At 56.1% G+C, this 19973-nt stretch overlaps 2 protein-coding genes across 8 annotated transcripts in view; one reads left to right on the top strand and one right to left on the bottom strand.

Moving 5' to 3' along the window:
* Nucleotides 1–14387, bottom strand: part of KCNAB2 (potassium voltage-gated channel subfamily A regulatory beta subunit 2) — an 85354-nt gene extending 70967 nt beyond the window's left edge. For 2 of the 7 annotated variants that reach the window (XM_038537768.1, XM_038537776.1), the window contains exon 1: nucleotides 14197–14385. The gene's annotated coding sequence lies outside the window, so the exon portion shown is untranslated. Of the gene's footprint in view, nucleotides 1–14196 lie in introns of all 7 variants that reach the window. The other 5 variants (XM_038537778.1, XM_038537779.1, XM_038537772.1 and 2 more) reach the window with 4 other exon arrangements.
* A 1382-nt stretch (nucleotides 14388–15769) lies between these two features.
* The window catches only part of NPHP4 (nephrocystin 4), a 115767-nt gene continuing 111563 nt past the window's right edge, over nucleotides 15770–19973 (top strand). Inside the window, 1 exon segment of the mRNA NM_001135788.1 lies at nucleotides 15770–15839. The gene's annotated coding sequence lies outside the window, so the exon portion shown is untranslated.

The raw sequence follows: 19973 nt of genomic DNA, 5'->3' as shown, positions 1-19973 counted from the left end.
TAAGAAAAAAACTGACTAAAAGAAAAAATACTATAATGTCAGAAATTGGGCTGGTAGTGCACACGCATGACCCAAATCCTCAGACGGAAGGCCAGTGACTGGTGTGGGAAATCTTGCCAAAGACTGAGAGACAGACAGAGAGCTGAGTGAGAGACAGTGTCCCTGACATTCTGGCAAAATCTCATCCCAACAATCCCAGGAAAAGGAATCTAGCCTTCAGAGCAGAGCCCCAGGGCAAATGTGAATCCCAGGACATCATGCAGTTCTTGCTTTCCTTTGAAACTAATTTTACATTCCCTTTTGTGAAACCGTGTCAGGGTTTCTCACCTTACAGGAAGCTTATCAAGAGGATCCAGGGAGAGAGCAGAACTCCAGCGGATTGTGTGTTCCAGGCCAGCCCTGGCGAGAAGCTCTGGGGGCGGGGTGTCTAGGTATGGAAGCACATCCAAAGGGACGTGTGTGTGCGCACACACACACACGCATACACACTCACACATGTGTGCACACACATGGGCCCACTCCACCTATCAGCCAGGTGACCCACAGTCTGCTGTCACTCATGTACCCAGAGATACCGGGGAAAGGTCTGCCCTTGCACAGGCCAGATGCTCCATCCTGTTTGGGCCAGGTGGGCAGTGCTAAGCATCCCACGTGTGGAAGGCCCTGGCATCCCAGACCACCCCACCCCTGGGGCCACCTCTTGGTGCTCTAAAAAGCAGATGCCAACAGAGTAGGTGAAGACCAAGAGTCCTGGATCACCACAGGTGTGTTGGGTGGCCAGAAGGACTTGAGAACAACACAATGCCACCTAGACCCTCAGGCTTGTGTTCAGGGGAAGTGAACATCCAGCTGCAGCACATTTCAGACAGACTTAGAGAGCATCTCCCACACTTTTGGAGGGAGGCAGGGGGGTCGGTTCCGACCTCCCTGGGGATGAAGTGTGCCCAAGGGCACTTTTGCTTTCTTCCCTCTGGGCCCTGGCCATGGCCAAATTACCTGTCTCTACAGCTCTTGCTGCAGCCACTCCCAGAGGAACGGCAGGGCTGCCTCAGTGCCTCCCTCTGGGGAGCCTGCCACGATCAAGGCCACAGGCATCTCCCCACTAGGAAGGCCAAGGCCTGAGTCCCCAAGGGGCAGCCCCTCCCCCATGGCTCAAGGGGAGACAAGGGTTACACACAGCATGAGATCATAGCGTTGGGCAGGCAGTGTTTCTCCCCCATCCTGGTGTCAGGGCCAGCTGGTCTGGTCCTACAAGGGGAAGAGGTTCTTATAGATTATGAATGGGAAGCAAAGGAGATCTCTCCCTGGTGCTAGCTGTCCTGCACTGGGTGGGGGCGCAGCTTCCTGCAGCAGGACTAGAGGAGACCATTTCCCTCCTGAAACCCAAGCTCTGCCTTTTACACGGAGTAGAAAATCTGCAGGTTGTAATGGCTCACCTCTAGGATTCCCTCCTCCCTGGTGCTAGTGGGGGATCCTGGACGAGGCAGCAGTTCCTGGCCCTCCACACTCACCAGCTCCCATGGGGGCAGCCATGCAATCCTGAGGGACTCTAGGCAGCACCCGCAGGCTGCATGGAGCTGAGGGCACCCTGTGGCCACCGCAGCTTTAGCGTCTCCGGCCCCTCCCGCCCCGCAGCTGCAGCTGCAGTGATGCTGAGTACCTGGCTGGCACATCAGAGATGGAACCTCCGCATCCACTTCTGAGTGGGGTAATCAATGAACCAAGGGGCTGGCCACCCCACCCCCAGCCCCCTGTGATGGTGAGAGTGTCCTTGAAGGAGGGCCTGGCTTCCCCCCCTCGTTTTGGAACATGCACAATAAGAGAACATAAACACTGTCTCCTCTCACAAACGATCGTTATCTTAACTGAGCTGATGCAGAAAAACAGAGTTCCAGAGATGGGAAGAAAACAAGCAACCTTGCTGGTGGTTACAGCCATGATCACTCATTACCGCATCTCAGAGCCTGACTCAGCAGTCAGAGCAGCTGACACAGGAGGTAGCAGAGGTAGCCCAGCTCCACGGATGGATGGAGCTGCTCCAAGCTTCCTGGGCAGAGGGGTGGGTTTTAACTGCTTATACCCCAGGATGGGAGAAGGAGAGAGGCCAGCATCCTGGTGTTCTCACATGCCCAATTTCAGAGACAGCCTGTCCATTTGAAGTGGCCACACTGCCATCATACTGTGCTACCAAGCAGCTGGACACCTGGCCCTCCCCCAGATGTAGCTGGGGTCTCTTCCTCTCTGGAGCCCTGCATGAACCCATTCGCTGGGTGGGGGGATTCCCCATGTAGTGACCAGGCAGTGCAGCCTGCTTGCGGGGCGGTGGGTGCTGCCGTCTTGATGGCTGATGTGAGTTTCTGAAGCAACATGGGGAGTGGGGCAGGGAATGCTGGTCCTGGGCTGTGGGGATGGGAGCCCCTTACCCCTGGCCAGGCCATCCTGGGACACTCCAGCCCTCATGTCCAGCCAGGCCTCCTCCCTATGCTTAGCATGGTTGCTGGCTGTCTACAATGATCCTGTGCTGATGCACACACAGTGGGGGCCGGGTCCCTGGACTGTAGCTCTTATCTTTGCACTTTAGATGTATTTTAATAGCAACCTTGGAAGTTGGGGGGACAGATCGTGGTTCCAGTTGCAAAGGGGAAGCAGAAAGGCTGAGAAGGATGCTGGCAAAGCAGCATGTCTGACAGATCTGGGGCCCCCTGAAGTCTGTAGCACAAGCCTATCCCTGCTGGGGGGAGGCACAAGCTGGAATCCTGAAAAGAGGGTTTACCTGAGGGCCTACCATCCATCCTGCATAGATACATGGCCCTGTCTTACCTGCTCACACTGTCACCCTCAGGTGAGCTCCAGTAGGAGGGCTTGGGCTTCCTACAGGCTCTCCAGGCTGCTGAGCCACTGCTGAGCCAAGACTGGGGGGGTGGGTGGGGGTGGGGAGTAGGGGGTCTACCTTCCAAGTAGGCCAGCGGATGTGGCTGGGGTCACCCCATGCTTGAGAGCACAAAGCCCCAGTTCCAGGTGTAACTTTGACACTGCCCTCCCCCACTCCAGTGTCCTTGTGAACGCTCACATGAGCCTACGACACCTGATGTGTAATCTTTGCCAAGGGGAAAATAAATAGCAGACTAGAAAGAGAGTCATAGAACTCTCTGGAGGGGGAAGGGGGTGGGTGTCAGTGGCAGAAACCCACTGGAGTGGGTTTCGTGCTGCACCACCTGGCTATATGTCAGAATATTAATCCCTGGCACCTATGAATATGACCTTATATGGTAAAAGGCTCCTTGCAGGGGTAGTTAAAGTAAGGACCCAGTGATGAGGTCATGCTGGATTGGAGGGGAGAGCCCTAAATCTGATGACAGGTGTCTTTATAAGAAGAGAAGATGATGCAGACAGGGAAAGAAGGGGATGTGAAGGTGCAGGCAGATGTCGACAAACCAGGGAATGCTGAGGATGACTGGCAGGACCAGAGCTGTGAGAGAGGCCTGCACAGATCAGAACCTGCAAGGGGAACCAGTCCTGCCCACACCTTGATTTCAGACTTCTAGCCTCCAGGGCTGGGAGAGAATCGATATGGCTGTTTTGAGCCATCCGGTTTGCGGTGACCTGTTCTGGTAGTGCTAGGGAACTAACAAACCCACCTAACCTTTTAAACCCTGTAATGTCAGCAGGCTGTAGGGGAGGCAGAGAATGGCCTTCTCTTGGGGGAAGAGCCCCTTTGTGGGGGTGGGGGGCTGGAGCCTTGTGTCCCCAGCTCTGGCTTAGCTCCACACCTTGGTGGGGAGGAGGAGTCTGTAGGGATATTTCTGCAGCTCTCCCTGCATTAGCATCTGTGATCAGGCTCCTGGGGTTCTCTCTGCTCTCCAGGGGACTGTAAGAATAAATAACAAATGGTTTCAAAGAGGATTACGTCCCAGCACCACATGATGGAGGCATGAAAGATTAATATCCTGCCCATGCAGCACTACACCAGCAATGTGAAAGCCAGCTTTACCCCACCACATCCATTAGAGGCTCTGCTGAATTAAAAGCCATGCAAAAGCAAGCCACCAGGCACTGCACCTTTGCAATCATAATTAACAGGAAAAATTTTTTTAAATGGAAATACTCATTGGCGGTGAGGTTACAATGGAGCTACTCCACTGAGCTGTTGCTACTTCTGGGCAAACAACTAGGGTAATACAGGTCCACAGCCCGGGACCCAGAAATCCTACTTATAAACATATTCTAAAGGCTTAAGAGAACAAGTAAACTTAGATGTACACACACTTCACTATAACTGCGAAGTCCCTAAGGAAATGACGCTTAAGTGAATGATGGAATATATCATGGTTGCTCATAGTGACCATTGCTTCGTGTGGGAAATTGCTCATGAATGAGGGATGCCCACATCTCTGTGGGCAAAAGGGAAAGCAGGCAGGTGAGGGGGGAGGGGGTCCCTCTTCCTGACCACACTCTTCCTGCTGCAGATTCAGATTCAGTCCCCCTTTCTGGGGTATAGCGCCTGTGTGAACAAGGCAGGGAAGGCTCCAGTGGCAACATGGGAATCCCACAGGGGGTTTTGCCAGCGCTGCTCCTTATCCACGGAGCTGCAACAAGGATGGCCAGCTGGGAGCCAGGCTGCTCCTTCCTGGGGTTTCCATTAGGAGGGATCCTGATGACCCCAGCCCAGGAGTGAGGCCAGGTCTATGCATCTGCCCTGCTAATGAGGTTGGTCCGGGCCATAGGATGGTGAGTCCTCTGAGGTCATGCTCTAGCTCTGTCCTCTGGTTGCACAACCCGAGGGAAGGCAGACTGCCTGTTCACCTCCATGAAGATCATATTACCTAATCCTGGGTTGGCTGGAGGATTAAGAGTAAATGCAGGTCAGGTTTAAGTAGGGGCTTGACAAAGATCTGTGATGGAACAAATGGCAGTTCTGGTACAAACAGAGACAGTGACAACAAGCATTGCTGCTGTCATCCTCACCATTAACCCCGTCGTCATCATCACCATCACCGCCATCTTCACCCCATCATCATCATTACAATCATCACCACCATCATCATTCCCCTCATCACCACCACCATTATCTCCATCACTTACCACCATCTCCATCCCAACATCATCATCATCACCATCATTACCACCACCATCCCCATCACTCCATCCTTATCATCACCACCATCCTCATCACCACCACCACTATCATCCCCATTACCACGACCATCCCCACCCCATCATCATCACCACCATCCTTGTCATCCCCACCCCCATCATCACCAGTGTCATCATCATCATCTTCCAGCATCACATGAAGTGTCTGCTCCTTCTCACAGTGGGACAAAAGGCTTTCAGCTGTTCAGGCTTCCCCTTGGCAGCTCCCAGCTCCCCAGCAAATATGCCCATGGGACCATGGCCTTTTCTGCCTGCCACCTGGGACCACTCAATCTTAATGCCCTGGGACAGTTTCTTCAGTTAGGAGGAATTATCTCTGCGTAATTAAGTGGCTTGGCTGTATAAACATGAGCGGCATCCTGGCTGCTGGGCACTGAACCTGTGGTCTATCCAGGGAGGCTGAGGGGCTGCAGGACAGAGGCCGTCCATTTAGATGCCAGGCAGCTGGAGGCTGTGGTCACTGGCTAGTGACACTAGCCCGAGCCCGAGGACCACGTTGTCTCAGCACACTAGGCCAAGTCCCCACTGCTGCCATTTCTGGCTAGGTGTCAGGACCCAGAGGCTGTGACTGCCCTGACCTCCCTAGGGCCCTCCCTGCCTGTTGTTCAGGGTATGCCAGGATTGCTCCCTGGATCCAATGGTGGGTGAGACACTTTGGGGAGAATCCACTGGTCGGTAGCCAGCATGGGGGAGATGAAGTCAGGGAGACTGCAGTGAGGGTGGCCTTTGTCTGGCCCAAGGAGCCCAGGCTTGGTCCCATGGTTCAGCTTAAGGACCCAAAGCCCATGAGGTGGGAAGGACATTGCAGGTCAACTTCCCCAAGTAGGGCCTCTGAACATTTCCGGCAGGGAGGAATGGCAGAAGGGGGGCCCACAGAGCAGTGCTGGGCGAGGGCATGACTTCATACCTGAGCCCTGCCTCACAAAGCACTTTCGGACTCATCTGGACAGTGGTGTTCACTGCTCTCTGCAGCTGAGCCCCGACAAAGACACTGTGAGGGACTGGGACACTGAGGCTGATCTCTGACGTGTGGAGGGTGCTGGCTTCAAAGGACTGTATGCACTCAGGAGTTTGGAGTCAGGCTGGACCAGGTGAGTGGATGCCCCTGGCCCTGTCCCTTGTACTCACAAGTTCACCAATACAACGACAGGAACGTTTCCCTGGTGCAGGCTGTCTGGCTCAGGGAGTGGGTTGGGGATGCAAAATGGACATCCCCATTTTGGGGACCCCCACAATGGACAGTCTCATGCATGGACCAGGGTTCTGGGACTGTGGCATGAGGTTTGGTTTCTGCCCAGAGGATTCCCTTCTCTGACCATTCTAAGTCAGGTGGCAGTCACGCATCCTTGGGCTGTGTTTCCACACCCCTTACCCGTGTGGCAAAGGATGCCTCCAACTGGGTAAACAGGAGCTTCATGTGCCATTTCCGACGCTGTTCTGCTTTCTGGGAGAGTCCTCTATACCAGATCGTGGCTGAGAGCCTGCTTCTGGCATGTGTCTGCCTGAGGGCTCAGCTGGGGGTCGGGCGGTGACACACAGATATACCCCATCCTCACAGGCATGTGGTCAAGGAGGGACCACACACCAGTGACCATGATCACTGTAGAGTGTAGATACCTACAGGATGCCAGCATGGGGGCCCAGAGCAGCACTGCGACCCCACCCAGCTCTGCCAACAACTTGATTCTTCCCTGAGCTTGGTTCCTCCTCTCTGAAATGAGGTTGCGGGACTACAGGGCACCAGAGTGAGGGGCCTGAAGGGACTTTCCCACTGGTTGGAGAAGCAATGCCAGATGAAATGAAGCCTGGTATCTGTTCAAGTGTCTGCTCACATTGAGGCTGTTATAGAGACCAGGCAGTCTGCCTGAGGTGGGGGACAGGAGCGCTCTTGTCTCCTTGAAGGGCTGGCGGAAGGGCCCTTTGGCCTCTGATGTCTGTGCTTGCAGAGCACTGGGTGAGAGCTTGGGGCTGCACCTGCTGCCACCCCTCCTACTGCTCACATGGGCTGCTACCCAGGAACCCACACAGGCCTGCTGTGGGGCCCAGCCAGGTCCTGGGCACCCATACAGCTCAGCAGGTGGCTGGGCACCTCTGGTAGTTCCCTACTGGTTTCCATGGTTACCAGGCTGCAGGAGGGTGGGGAGAAACCCTTTTTTCTGCAACCTTCTCTGTGGCACCCTGCAGGCTTTGCCAGAATCTTCCTACCATGGGTGAGGCAGGGAGCGAGAGCCCAGCCCATCATGTGTATGTTTGGGAAGGTGGTGTAACTATGGCAGGTGGAGAAGCTCAGGGTCCCCTGAGGGACCCGCAGGGCAGGGCTGGGGGCGGCTGGTGGAACTTGGTCAGCTTCACTCTCCCCAAGACGCATGACTGACTCAGCTCAGCCCCACAGGAGACAGGAAACACCTTCTAAAGATGAGCAGCCCCTCAAGAAGTTTCCTCGCTTAGCCCAGCGTCCTTCCCCTGAGGTCACCCCAGGACCCCTTGCCATCTCTGCACTTTTTACATGCAGCTCTCCCTGCCCTGCCCGTCCTATCTCCCTCTGACACTCCTTGCAGCCCCACTGGCCTCAGGCCGGGCTTCAGCCTCACCTCTTCCTGACCACGTAGGATGCATGCCACTGCAGTGCCTGTCTGGCCTGCAGACACTTCTGTGGTTGCCCAAGTGGCAGCTACATGTTCTGAACCCCGCGTCTTCCCTGCACTGACTGTGACACCATCTGCACCTCCCCAGGGGCAGTGGAGGAATGGGTGAGTCCCCAGCACAGGCCTCACCTGCACAAAGCCAGGTCAGGGCTGGGAGCACAGGGTCTCCTATGTGCAGCCAGAGACTCTTGGGCTGCAACCTTGGGCCTGGGATGGTTGACGCATCTCATCTGAACAAACCCTTTTGTTAGGACAGTGGGTCCACATCCTGTGGGAGATGCTCTGCATGCCCTATGCCCTGGCACTCTCTCCCAAACCCATCTTTCAGGATAAAGGAAAAGCACAGTGAAGCAGCATCCCGGGCGCCTCCAAAGTGCCCTGGCTGGTCTCCAGACACCCCTCACTTCCTTTTTTCAACAGGCAGGTATAAATGGGGAGGTGTCTGCTACTTCAGGGAAGTCAAAGCATGCCTGTGGACACATAGAAAGGTAGTGATTTTTGGTTGGGATTTGCAATTCCTTTTCTGGGCATTGGGTGTTCTTTGCAGGAGGGGCAGAGACGGCTCCAGGCCTCCTGTCCCTGGTGCCTGAATACTTCCTGGCCAGGGTGACTAGAAATACCTTCTGGTTGAGAGGGAAAGGCAATACCCCCCAGGTAGGGAGAGGAAGCCATGGGCAGAGGTGGGGAGGGAGGCCATGGAGACAGGGGAGGGAGATGCCATAGGATGAGACAGAGTGACAGAGCCTGCTCCTTTGCAGGGCTCCAGCTTCCTCCATATCCCATCAGGCAAGTGCTCGGGCCATCAGCCTCACCAAACCAAACCAAACCTCGTTCCAACACTAGTAACAACAGCATCCTGCCATGCTTGTCAAGACAAGAGCATGAGGGGCGCCTGGGTGGCACAGTGGTTGAGCGTCTGCCTTTGGCTCAGGTTGTGATCCTGGGCTCCTGGGATCAAGTCCCACATCAGGGATCCCCACAGGGAGACTGCTTCTCCCCCCTCTGCCTGTGTCTCTGCCTCTCTCTCTGTCTCTCATGAATAAATAAATAATATCTTAAAAAAAAAAAAAGCACAATTTGAGGTTCGAAGATGACAAAACGTTCTCAGGTAGAACGTTCCTGAGAATTGAGGAAACCCCAGCAAAGCCCTTCTCATCAGAGCCTCCACTGATCAAAGATGCCCCCAGGAAAAGCAAAGGTGGGAAGCTCCCCGATAATCAGAACAAGCAGGAAGCTCCTGGATAATCAGAAAGGGAAAGATTTTCAAGCTGGCATGACTTTCTCACAGTGGGGTCTTGGAACCCCTGGACCAGTGCTGGCCGAAGACAGAGCTTGCTGAGCTGCTCCCGGGTCCTTGGGAGACTGTGTCTGGGCACAGCTCTCCGTGGTTCTGGCTTGGCATGTAGGGGGCCACAGGACCCCCAGAGCCCCCAAAATTCCCCGCTCTGTGGTCTCACCTAGGCAGAGCTGCCAGTGGAGCTGGAGGATCAGAATCTCCTTGTCCGTGCCTTTTAGCTATGTCTGACTCTCCTCCATCTAGAAGGGGGGGGCACTATATCCAGAGAGGCCCCCACCACTATGGAGCATTCAAGATACCAAGGCTCCCAGCCAGAACTGCAGATCCTTCTGCCCCTGGCTGCACTGGACAGCTTGTGGACATCAGGGTTGGCGTTTGCTCTGCAAGATCACACAGCTGCCAAGGGAGGGCACGGGAAAGCATACTGTGTGAAGGGGAGTGGACACACTTGGAGGTGGCTCCGTAGCCCTTGGTGCCCGTGGGCCACCGCATGGGTATGCAGGTGTGCAGACAGGGGCCAGAAGGGGTGACCTGCCCTCCCGGAGGCCTGAGGTCTGGGGGGACAGGGTGATGTCCCTCCATTCACCGGGAGGCTCTTCTCTACAGACCAATGGCAACAGGCCCACCCTCCCCACCCCCGCAAAAAGCAGTTGGCTGGACTCTCCCAGGCTGTCCCCTAAGAACAGGCATCCCATTCTGAGGAGTGCTGTGGAAGCCCATAAAGTCACTCAAAAGGGGACCTGAGTCATGGCTTGAGCTTTCTCGGGAGCCACCTGGGTTCCAGGTAGGGCGATTGTTTGGGTTCAGTCCATGATCGGAAGCGGCGGGTGAGGGGGTAGACGACACTGATTGGCACCTGCTATGAGCCAGGGATTGGCCTGATGATTTGATTCACAGTCTCATTCTGCCAATCGAGAAACGGGGGAGATGCAGAGCTAACTCCCCACCAAGGTCCACAGGCCAGAGCGGTGACAGAGACCTTGTGGATAAGACCTACTGTTTAGGGGACCCAGGAAGCTGCTCATTTACTGTGGAAACTGACCCTGGGATGGCTGGTTTGTCTTGAACTCAGCGCAGGGATCTGAGAAAAAAGACGTGCCTGGCTTTCGGCCTCCAGTTGGAACACAGACCTCAACTGCCCAGCAGCCAGGGCCTAAGATGTCCTCAGAGGAGATGCCTTAACTGAATCTGAGGTGAGGGTGTGAAGCTGAGGGAGATAGTCCCCCTCTCCGCTTCTTCCCTTGCCCCAACCCTATTTTATCTGTATCCTGCATGGCATCGAGAGCCAACACTGCAGGTGTCTGTGCTGGAGTGAGAGAGAAGTGTGTTGCCTGCAAGGAGGGAACTGAGAAAGGCAGGTGCCAGGGATGTAGGTGAGACAAGCGTTGGGGGGCTTGGTTTTGCTACGAGGGACACACACTAGCCCCCCCACGCCTGAGGTCTCCAGGGTTATGTACCACTTATGTGGCCACTTGGCAGAGCAGGAAAGCCTCCTGAGACCCTGTCTTGCAGGGCTATGAGTTAGAAAGCCAGATGTGTGGCCGTGGGGACCCTCAGGCTGGGGGAGGGAGGACGCTGGGCCAGAGCTCATCCTGGGTATACAGAGACAGAAAGGCCAGCTCTCAGCTGAGCCCCACAGAAAGCGGCAAAGAGTAAGAAGACATGGCAGCTGTTCATATCCACCTAGCAGGGCAGCTCTCCTACCTGCCAAGGGCAGGCTGAATGGAAAGCCTCGAGCTATCCCCATGGGTGGACAGTACGACCAGGCAGGTCACATTCCCACCGGGTCCAGTGTGTGTTCTCTCCCGGGGAGGCCCTGTTCTCTTTCCCTCGCCTAGAGTGGCTGAGCCAAGACACTGCTGCCAAGGACCGCCTCTTCTCACAGGGTTGCCCCCAAGAAAGGGAGGGCACGGAGTAAGTAGAGAGCTAAGTGTGCTGGGTTTCCCTTCCTGAAAAAGGTGGGTTTCCATGTTTCTTGGGAGCTGGGATTGACCGCTGACTCCCCTATGCATCTGAGACCCATCTGATGTGTGTGTGTGTGTGTGTGTGTGTGTGTGTGTGTGTGCGTTTTTGGCATTTCTGGAACTTGGTGGGATGGGGAGGTGGTTGGTACCTGTGCTTCAGTTTCTCCACCAGGCTAACCAGCCCACCTTGCAGGGTTATTTACAAGGACCCACCATGTAGAGCAAGGTTTAAAGTGCAAGCCCAGCATGAGAGACCTGAGTCTCTTTTCCCCTTTCATCTTGCTCAGTGTCTTGGCCCCCTGCCATCTCTTTGATGACATCTTTGGAAACATGGCACCCTTGCTCTGGGGACCTGCCAGGCTGGGCAGGATGGTATCACCAGAACTCTCTGTGGTTGATGGCATCCCCCACTCTCAACAGCTCTCCAGTGACTCAGACACACCCCAGGGCACTGGTTTCCTCTATGCATGTCAGCAACATCTCCAGAACCTTCCCCAAAGGCAGCCAAACCTGATGGTTGGGCACATCCACAGGATGCTGGCTTCCTCCACCTGGGAGAGCCCAAGAAGTGACCTGTGTTTCAATTAGTGGGATGCAGAGGGTCCATCTGGGATCTGCCCCTGCCCTGAATGACCTTGGAGAAGTCTTTGCCTTTGGCCTCCTGTGGACTCCTTTAGGGGGGAAGATGGCCAAGACCTTTCACCTCTATGAGGTGAGTCCTCCTGGCTGCTGGGAGAGGAGATGGAGGGAGGCACTGTGTCTCCGGCCCTCTGACACCATCAGAGACGATCTTCCTCAAATGCTGCGTAGCTGCCACTGTCCTGCCCTGTTACCCAGAGAAACCACTCTTGCTCTGGGACCTTTGGTGACATGAAGGTCACTAGGACTTCTGTCAAGGACAAAACACGTGCTGCTTTCAGCCAGACTCCCCAGAAACGAAACATGTTACACTGGTTCTAAAAAGGAGGAGGCCTTCCTTTGCCACACGCTGGGCTGTCCAGTTGCCATGGGCCCAGTACCAACAAACAGGAAAGTCTGGAGGAGGCCCCCTCCTTCTGAGCCCCTACCGGAAACTGCCAAATCAAAACTTGTACCACTTACTTCCTCCTGAATCACTTGAGGTTTAGAAGATCATTGAAAAAGTAAAGGAAAGAAAGAAAGCCAGCCCCATGGGGTGAGGCCTCTCCAGCTGTCCCATGCACAGAGCTCACTTGCCCCTCACACCCCCAGTGCCCACGGCCGGCTGCGACCCTTCCAAGGCAATAAGTGGTATCCCGTCTTTCCACACTTGTGGTGTGCAATTGCTTTTTTGCCCATTTCTTCCCATCCAGGCTCCATATCCAGACCCAAAAGGGTTTTGAGCACAACACCGGGGTTTCATATTTTTTTGACCCCTATCCCCCATGCCCTGGCTCAGTCCTGGGGTGCTGAGCAGTGCCTACCGTATCTGGCAACTGGCAGGGCAGAGAGAAACAGAAGCAGCTGGACCCAGCTTTGCACGGGATGCCTCCCTCAGGTTGCTTTCCAGGCAGGAATGCACTGTAGCCCAAACATCATCAGTGCCATTGAGGTTGGGTGTGCACCTGGCGTGTTCCAAGGTATGGATGTAATCTGGGGAGCCAATGCCCTCTGGGCCCCCACTGAGAGGGCACACGGGCAGGAGCCCAGGGACTGCAAATGAGCCTGGCTTTGCAGGTGGATGCTTTTCCAAGCAATAATCAGGAGGGCAGATGGGACTCCCCACACGCAGGTCCCCAAACCCTGCAATGTGTTAGCAGAGTGGGAGCTTGCTCTTGGCATTGGAAAGGGGGATGGCGTTTTTTGAGGGGGAGGAGAAGTTGCAGAGAAAGAAGAAATCCTGAAATGACAGACAGTGGGACAGCTGTGGCCTGAACTTGGTGTTCTTACTCCTCCGATGTGGATGTATTAATTTCCATAAATGCTAATAGCCCATTTCTCCAGGAGCTATTACTTATGTCATCTCCCCTTGGATGCGGTTCAACACAGGACAGACAAATGAAAGGGAGAAGGCAACCCTCACTGGAGGGTCCCTTGTTCCCCACCCCTGTCCCCACCAGGCAACTCAGGTCTGTTTTCTAAAGTGGCCACGGAAACAAACTGCAGGGTCAGGACCCCCAGCCTTCAGCCCCACAGCCGAGTCCTGTCATGCCAGGAAGCAAAGAAAGTTTCCAACCCCAAAAATGCTGAATCACAAAGTGAGGCTGAGCAGGAAAGTGGGGGTGGGGTGGGGAGGGAGGTGGTGGCCAGGGAGGATGGCAGGAAAGGGTGCTGAGGGGCTTCCCACCTGAAACCCCCCAGGATGCTCTAGGCCAAGCACAGTCCCCCACGGGATCCTGCAGGACAAATGCCAGGAGGAGTGGAGCCAGGGTGTGCCTGGGTAGGAGAGTGGCAAGGTGGGCAGGTACGGGGCTGCTGCCACTGCAGCAGGAAGCAGTGCTGCTGCTAGGTCTCTGCATCCTGTGGGAGCAGCAGCAGGTAGGGAGGTGTGGAGAGGAGAAAAGCTGAGGCTGGGTAAGGGGCACAGGGACCAGGCTGGGTGGGGTTTGGTGTGTAGGGAGCCTGAGGCACTGGTGCAGGAAGGCAATGCCAAGGTCCTGGGGACCTGCAAGGTGGAGGGAGAGCGTGCACGGGAAGAGAGGTAGGGGCTGGGGAGCAGAATGCATGGGAGAATGGGCACAGGGATAAGGAGCAAGAGGCAGGATGAGGCTTCAGGAGCAACAAGGAGGCGAGACGGGGAGGTCCGTGACCGGGAGCGCTCGGATGGGGCTGCGCAGAGGCCGGGAGAGGGGACGGGAAGGAGGGATGGGGGCAGGGGGAGGCGAAGCTGCGGGTAGGGGAGGTGGCAGAGGTGGGGAGGGATGCTCCGGGACGAGGGGAGGCGCGAAGTTTGGGGCAGGGGTCGGGGATGGGAGCCGAAAGGTCGGGCTGGATGGGGGAAGGGAGATGATGGAGAAGGAGGTGAGCCCGCGGGAGAGGAGGTGAGGACGGAGGCGGGCGCGGGGACGCGCCGTGGGAGAAGAGATGGAGAATCGGCGCGGGCCTGGCGGGCGCCCGCCGCCGCTCTCCCGGCGCACGGCAGTGGACGGCGCGGCCCGCCGGGGTCCCCCGCACTCACCTGGGGGCTCCAGCTCCGAATCCTGTAGCCCCGCTCCGGATCTTCCTTCCCGCCCTGCCCCGGCGACTTTAGCGCCCCCGAATCCCGCTCGCTCGGCCAGGTTCCTCCTGCAGCATCTTCACCTCGTGGGACGCCCGGGGCCACGCCTCCACTGGCTTCTCATTGGTTGGCCTTCACGCCAGTCATGTTCCAATTGGCTGAGGGGGTCGCCGGCCATGCAAATCAGGACGGGCCCGCCGGCGCGCCGATTGGCTGGCGCTGCCGGAGCGTAGCCCCGGGACTGGCGCTCCGATTGGTCCCGCGGCCCTGCCAACGACGCCGACGCGGGGCGGGCTCCCGGCCTGGGCGCGCGGCGCGCCGCCTGCCGACGCTCCTCTCGCGGTGGCGGCGGCCCGGCGATCCCCGGCGCTCGCTGCCCGCTAGGCCTGCGCTCCGGCGGGCTCCGGCGGGCTCCGGCGGGCCTCGGCGGGCCTGCCAGCCTCAGGCTCTGGGGTCGCCGTGGGGGCTCGTCTGCTAGAGCGAGGGCCTCGGGGCGGGGGCGCGGCCGCGTCTGGCCCGTCTCCTAGGTAACGCGGCGCGCGGCGGGCGGAACCACGCCGGCGGGCACGGGGGGGGCGGGGGGGTTGGTCGTGACCTGGAGCGCGGGGGGCGGTCGGGCGGGGTCCCCCGGGGCCCGGGGTTGGAGTGCTCCGGGCGTTCTCCGCGGGGACCAGGTGCTCGCTTGGGTGGCCTCCCACCCCGCGTTGACACCTGGCGCGGCCCGGGGTTCCCGTGGGCGTCGGGGGCACCCTGGGGCTCAGCCTGCGCCCTCTGCCCTTGACCCTGCGCCCCTCTGCAGCCGCTGGGCTTCAGACGCGCGGGAGGCGCTTGACCCGGACTTGTGCTGAGACCCTGACGTCGGCCCTCTGCGCTCGAGGTCCTGCCCGAGGTCCCGCTGCCCTTCCCGGCCGGACCTCAGTGGGGGACCCCTGCAGGGGGTCTGTGCCCAGTGCCCATCCTTGGCCGGAGCCCAGTGGGGGATCCCTGCATGGAGCCTGTGCCCGGCCTGCGCCCTTTTCCCGGCGGGACCCCACTTGGGGCCCCTGCTTGGAGTCTGGGCCTGGGTTGCGCCCCTTCCGGGCCTGGTGTGTGTCCCCTGCTGGCTCAGCCCAGAGCCACCGCCCAGTGGAGAGTGCGAGACTGCCTGGATCTCTCAGGAGGACTGTCTGCCCTGCTGGCCCTGCAGCCGCTCCTGCCTTTCCCTCCACTGCCCATCTCCCTGACTTCCTGACCCACTCAGAGCTGGCCACCTGGGCCCTTCCCGCAGCCCCAGTGCTTGCTCTCCTGCGTACTCCATCCCACTCAGAGGCCCTACCTGTGCACGTATGTCCAGGGCCTGCCTCTATAGCAGACTGCTGCATTCTCAGACAGCCCTGTCTTGGGCTGCTGTGTCGCGTGATGATGGATAATGGGCTCCACTTCCAACCCAGTCTCCGTCCCTGTCAACTGCATGCTCCACAGCTCTGTGGTTTTCATAGATCACACCATGTCTTCCTTGTGTGCTAACTTATCTCCTGTCTTTCCGCCTCACACCAGATCCATTCCCTGAGGGCAGGGAGCTTGTCTGCTATGTTGAGGATGGTTTCTCCAGGCCCTGGCACCTGGTAGGTGTGCAAAGAAGATTGCTTGGGCGGGGGGGGGGGGGCAGAAAACTCTAGGCAGTGCTTGATTAGACTGCCACTTACTCCCAGGTAAGTTCCCAAAGCTTTTCGGTCTCAGGCATCCCAGATCTTGTTCACTTCTTGGAAGGAAACATCCCCCTGCCTGCACAGCTGCTCCTGCCCCCCTCTTTCTCTGGTGTTCCACTGTTGTTGAGATTTTATCCCAGCTTGCTTCTTCAGCGCCGGGATTTCCTCTTCTCTCTGCCCCGCATCCTCCCAAAAAGGAGACTGAATTATGCTTGTCTTCTGTGTGCTGCTCACACTCGAACCCTTGTCTTTTCCCCACTGGATTTTTAGATTCTTAAAGACCTGGCCTTTGGCATTGTTCACCATTGCACACAGTGGAACAGAAGAGGTGTGCAGAGCAGAGCCCTCTGGGAGACCTCACAGTCCCCTCTCATCCTGTAGGTGGGAGCAGATTCAGGGAGGGCAGGAGACTTCCCTGAAGTCTGAGGAGAGTGGGGCTTAGCCTGGGTGCTCCAGCCAGTGTCATGCTGTAGGCTCCGGAGCCTCTCCTGGCTTTGAGCCTGGTCATGAGCAGCCATGTGGCTTTGGCCTGGCTGTTTAGCCTTAGTCTCCTTGTCCTCGTCTGTGATACTTATCTGCACATTTGTTGGACTAATACACATGAATGGGTCTGTGAGTGCCCACCCAGCTCGCAGCAGGCTCTCTGTGGGAGCTGGTGTGTTTTCTCATGTTGTTTCTCCCCTGGAGAGCCCTTTGTGTTGGGCATGGGGCCTCACTGTTTTCTCCCTGTTCATCTAGCCCTACAGGCCTTCTGCTCTCTCTCTGTAGCAGTCTTAGCTCCTTCACAGCATAATTTAATTATTTACGTAGTCATCAAAAGATTTTCACTGAGGATCTAGCCCTGACCTGGCTGAGCTCATTCTCGCAGGACAACAGAAATGGGGAGCCTGAGCAATTGTGGTGACTTTCTGTGACAGGATCCTAGGGGGCATGGTGTCCAGGAGGAATTGGAGCAGGGGCCGAGTGGGGGCACAGTGGCCACAGAGAGGACAGAGTGTTAGGTGGGGGTTGGGAGGTTGGGAGGGAATTGCTCTGTGCCCACTAGGTCTCCCACTCCCAGGAGCCTATGTGGCGGGTGCCCTCTTCTCTATCGCCCACTCAGACTGTTGCTACCCGCCTCCATCTGCCTGGCTCACTGTTTTGGTTGGGTGACTGTCCCATTCAGAGTGGAGGCCTATCTTCCCAGCGTGCATCCTATGGGGACTGGGTACAGCCTGGGGCAGTCCTGTGGACATGCTTCCTCTGCTAGGTGGACTAGAACAGGAGTGTCCTTCAGCATCTGCTGGCCAAGTGTGGTAGCCAGGGGGTGGGGAGGTAGGTGCTGGCTCAGGAATCTGGGCCCAATGAGCAAAGTCTGGAAGGGCCTGCAAAAGAGACCCAGTCCTGGAGCCGGGGAAACAGTGCGGGCCTTGCACAGAGGCCCCTTTCAGAGGTGATGCTTGGCTACGGTGCTCCCTAGGCAGGGGGACTTCCTGACAGGGACTTTCAATCCGTAGTGACACTCACTTTGTATGAATTAACACCCCCCCCCTTTTTTTTTTTTAATGAAAGTCAATGAGAAAACATTTCTTTTAAAAATTTCTCTTTAAAATTTTTTAAAATTTAAAAAAAAAATTTATTTATGATAGTCACACACACACACACAGAGAGAGAGAGGCAGAGACATAGGCAGAGGGAGAAGCAGCCTCCATGCACCAGGTGCCCGATGTGGGACTCGATCCCGGATCTCCAGGATCGCGCCCTGGGCCAAAGGCAGGCGCTAAACCGCTGCGCCACCCAGGGATCCCAAAAATTTCTCTTTAAAAAATGCTTGGGAGTCAATTTTATTGAGACTTTGATTTTATGAAAATTTGTTGAGTTCAGATGGTGAGCCAGGTACCAAGGACACAACAAAATAGATCCCCTCGTGCAAGTGATTGGCCAGCAGGCAGACCCTCACAGGACAGGTGGCGAGTGCTGCAACCATGGGAAGCACAGGGGCCAGGTGGGTCCAGTCACTGGCCCCCAGGGCCTCCAAGAAGCTCTCCTGGGCATGTGGCCCTCCTGCTGGGTATCAGGCCTCTGCTGCTTACTAGTGGTAGACACCTGTGTGAGTGCCTGTGGCTTTTGTAATGATACCACAATCTGGGCAGCTTGAGACAACACAGTTACCCTCTTCCAGGTCTGGAGGTCAGAGGTCCAAATTCAATATCACTGGGCTCAGATCAAGGTGTGGGCAGGGCTGTGTTCCTTATGAAAGCTCCAGGGGAGAAGCCTTCCTTGCCTTTTCTAGCTGGTCATTGGCCTGTGACCCCTCCCTCCCTCCCTTCTCTGTCTGTTTCGTGGTCACTCGACCTGTTCTGTGACCCTCCTGCCTCCCTCTTCTGAGGATCCTTGTGACTACATCAGGCCCACCTGTGTCATCCAGGTGGATCTAGGTGGCTCCTGTCATCCATTCCCCTCCTTAAGACCCTTCACTTAATCACACTCCCAGAGTCCCTTTTGCCATGCGAAGTCCCATATTCACAGATCCTGGGGATGAGGACCGGGACTTCTTTGGGGGCCATTTAGCCACCAGGGAAAGCCTCCATGGGCTTTTCTTGGCTGCTACACCTCGGCTGCTATGGGAGTGGGGGCTGCCTTCCATCAGGCTCTCTCCCCCTAGGGGTCTGGGCTCTGTGGGCAGGACACACCCTTTGACCTCAGGCTCTCCCTGAAGTGGCAGGGTAGCCCCTGGGATTCAGGCTGGCCCAGCAGCTCCTGCCCTCTCAGCAGAGACAGCCTCTTCAGAGGGAACCGCGGCTGGAGTCCTGGGGGAGATGATGATTGGCACAGTGTGGGTCACGTGTTCATCTTGAGCCCATCACTACAGTGCTCTGCCTAGATTTGTGGACAGCCTTCCCACACTGGATTGTAGGGTCATTCCTTAAAACAAGGGGATACTGAGCAGACGTAACTGCTCAGAACAGAAAACGCAATGCATGTGTGCCTCACTGCTCACATGGTGACAGTCTAGATCTGGATGCTGCACTGCATGCCTGCCTGCAGGGGCTGTGGGGTGTGGGTGCTGGGCCTTTGTGCCTGGGCATGCTGGGTGTGGGAGAGCTTTTCACGCCAGCCATGTCCGTGCTCTGGGGGATCCTCTCCGCTCCCCACACAGCCTGCAAAGGTGGAGGGTGGCCTGGCTGTACAAAGCCCTCATCTTTTGGGTCCTGTTAGAATAGCCTTTCTCACACTTTGTGGTCTCGTACCTTTTACCCTTTAAAAAATTGCCGAGGACTCCAGAGACCTTTTGTTTACTTTAATTATTATGTCTACCAGCTTTAACTGTATTGGAAATGAAAACTGAGAGATGTTAACAATGTTATTGCTCATGTAGAGATAACAATAGACCTGTTACATGTTAGCATAAAATGTATTTTTTATGAAAACCAGCTGTTTTCCAGAATAAAAAAATTAGCAGGAAAAGGGGTGGATTTGCATTTTTGCACATTTCTGTAATGTCTGGCTTAATGGACAGCTGGGTCTCATATAGGCTTCTTTCTTTTTGTTTTTAAGATTTATTTATTTGAGAGCACTCACAATGGGAGGGGCAGAGGGAGAGGAAGAGGGAGATACTCTCAAGCAGATTCCCCACTGAGTGCAACCCTGAGATTGTGACCTAAGCTGAAATCAAGAGTCTGACACTCATCTAAGCCATCCAGGCGCCCTTAGGCTTCTGTTTTTAACCTGTTGAGCAAAGTTGTTTTGGTTGAAGTATTTGAAAGAAACAGCCTCATGCGGAGAAGGGAGCAGAGTCTCAGGTAATTGTGGCATTCTCCTTTGATTCTTCATCCAAATGCAACGCCAGCGCCACTGCGAGTGGTAGTTTCTTAAAAGTTTGTTGCAGTGTGGAGTTTGGCACCCTGCCAGTGAAGTTTGCGTGCTCCGGTACTTTAAAGTCCTTTGGTCTGTCCTGCACTTTTTTTTTTTTTAAAGATTTTATTTATTTATTCATAGACACACAGAGGGAGGCAGAGACACAGGGAGAGGGAGAAGCAGGCTCCACTCAGGGAACCCGATGTGGGACTC

Source organism: Canis lupus, chromosome 5 (genome assembly GCF_011100685.1).
Source record: "Canis lupus familiaris isolate Mischka breed German Shepherd chromosome 5, alternate assembly UU_Cfam_GSD_1.0, whole genome shotgun sequence".
NCBI classification, from domain to species: Eukaryota; Metazoa; Chordata; class Mammalia; order Carnivora; family Canidae; genus Canis; species Canis lupus.
Note: the sequence above shows the minus strand (reverse complement) of the source record. Positions and strands in the feature narration are given on the sequence as shown.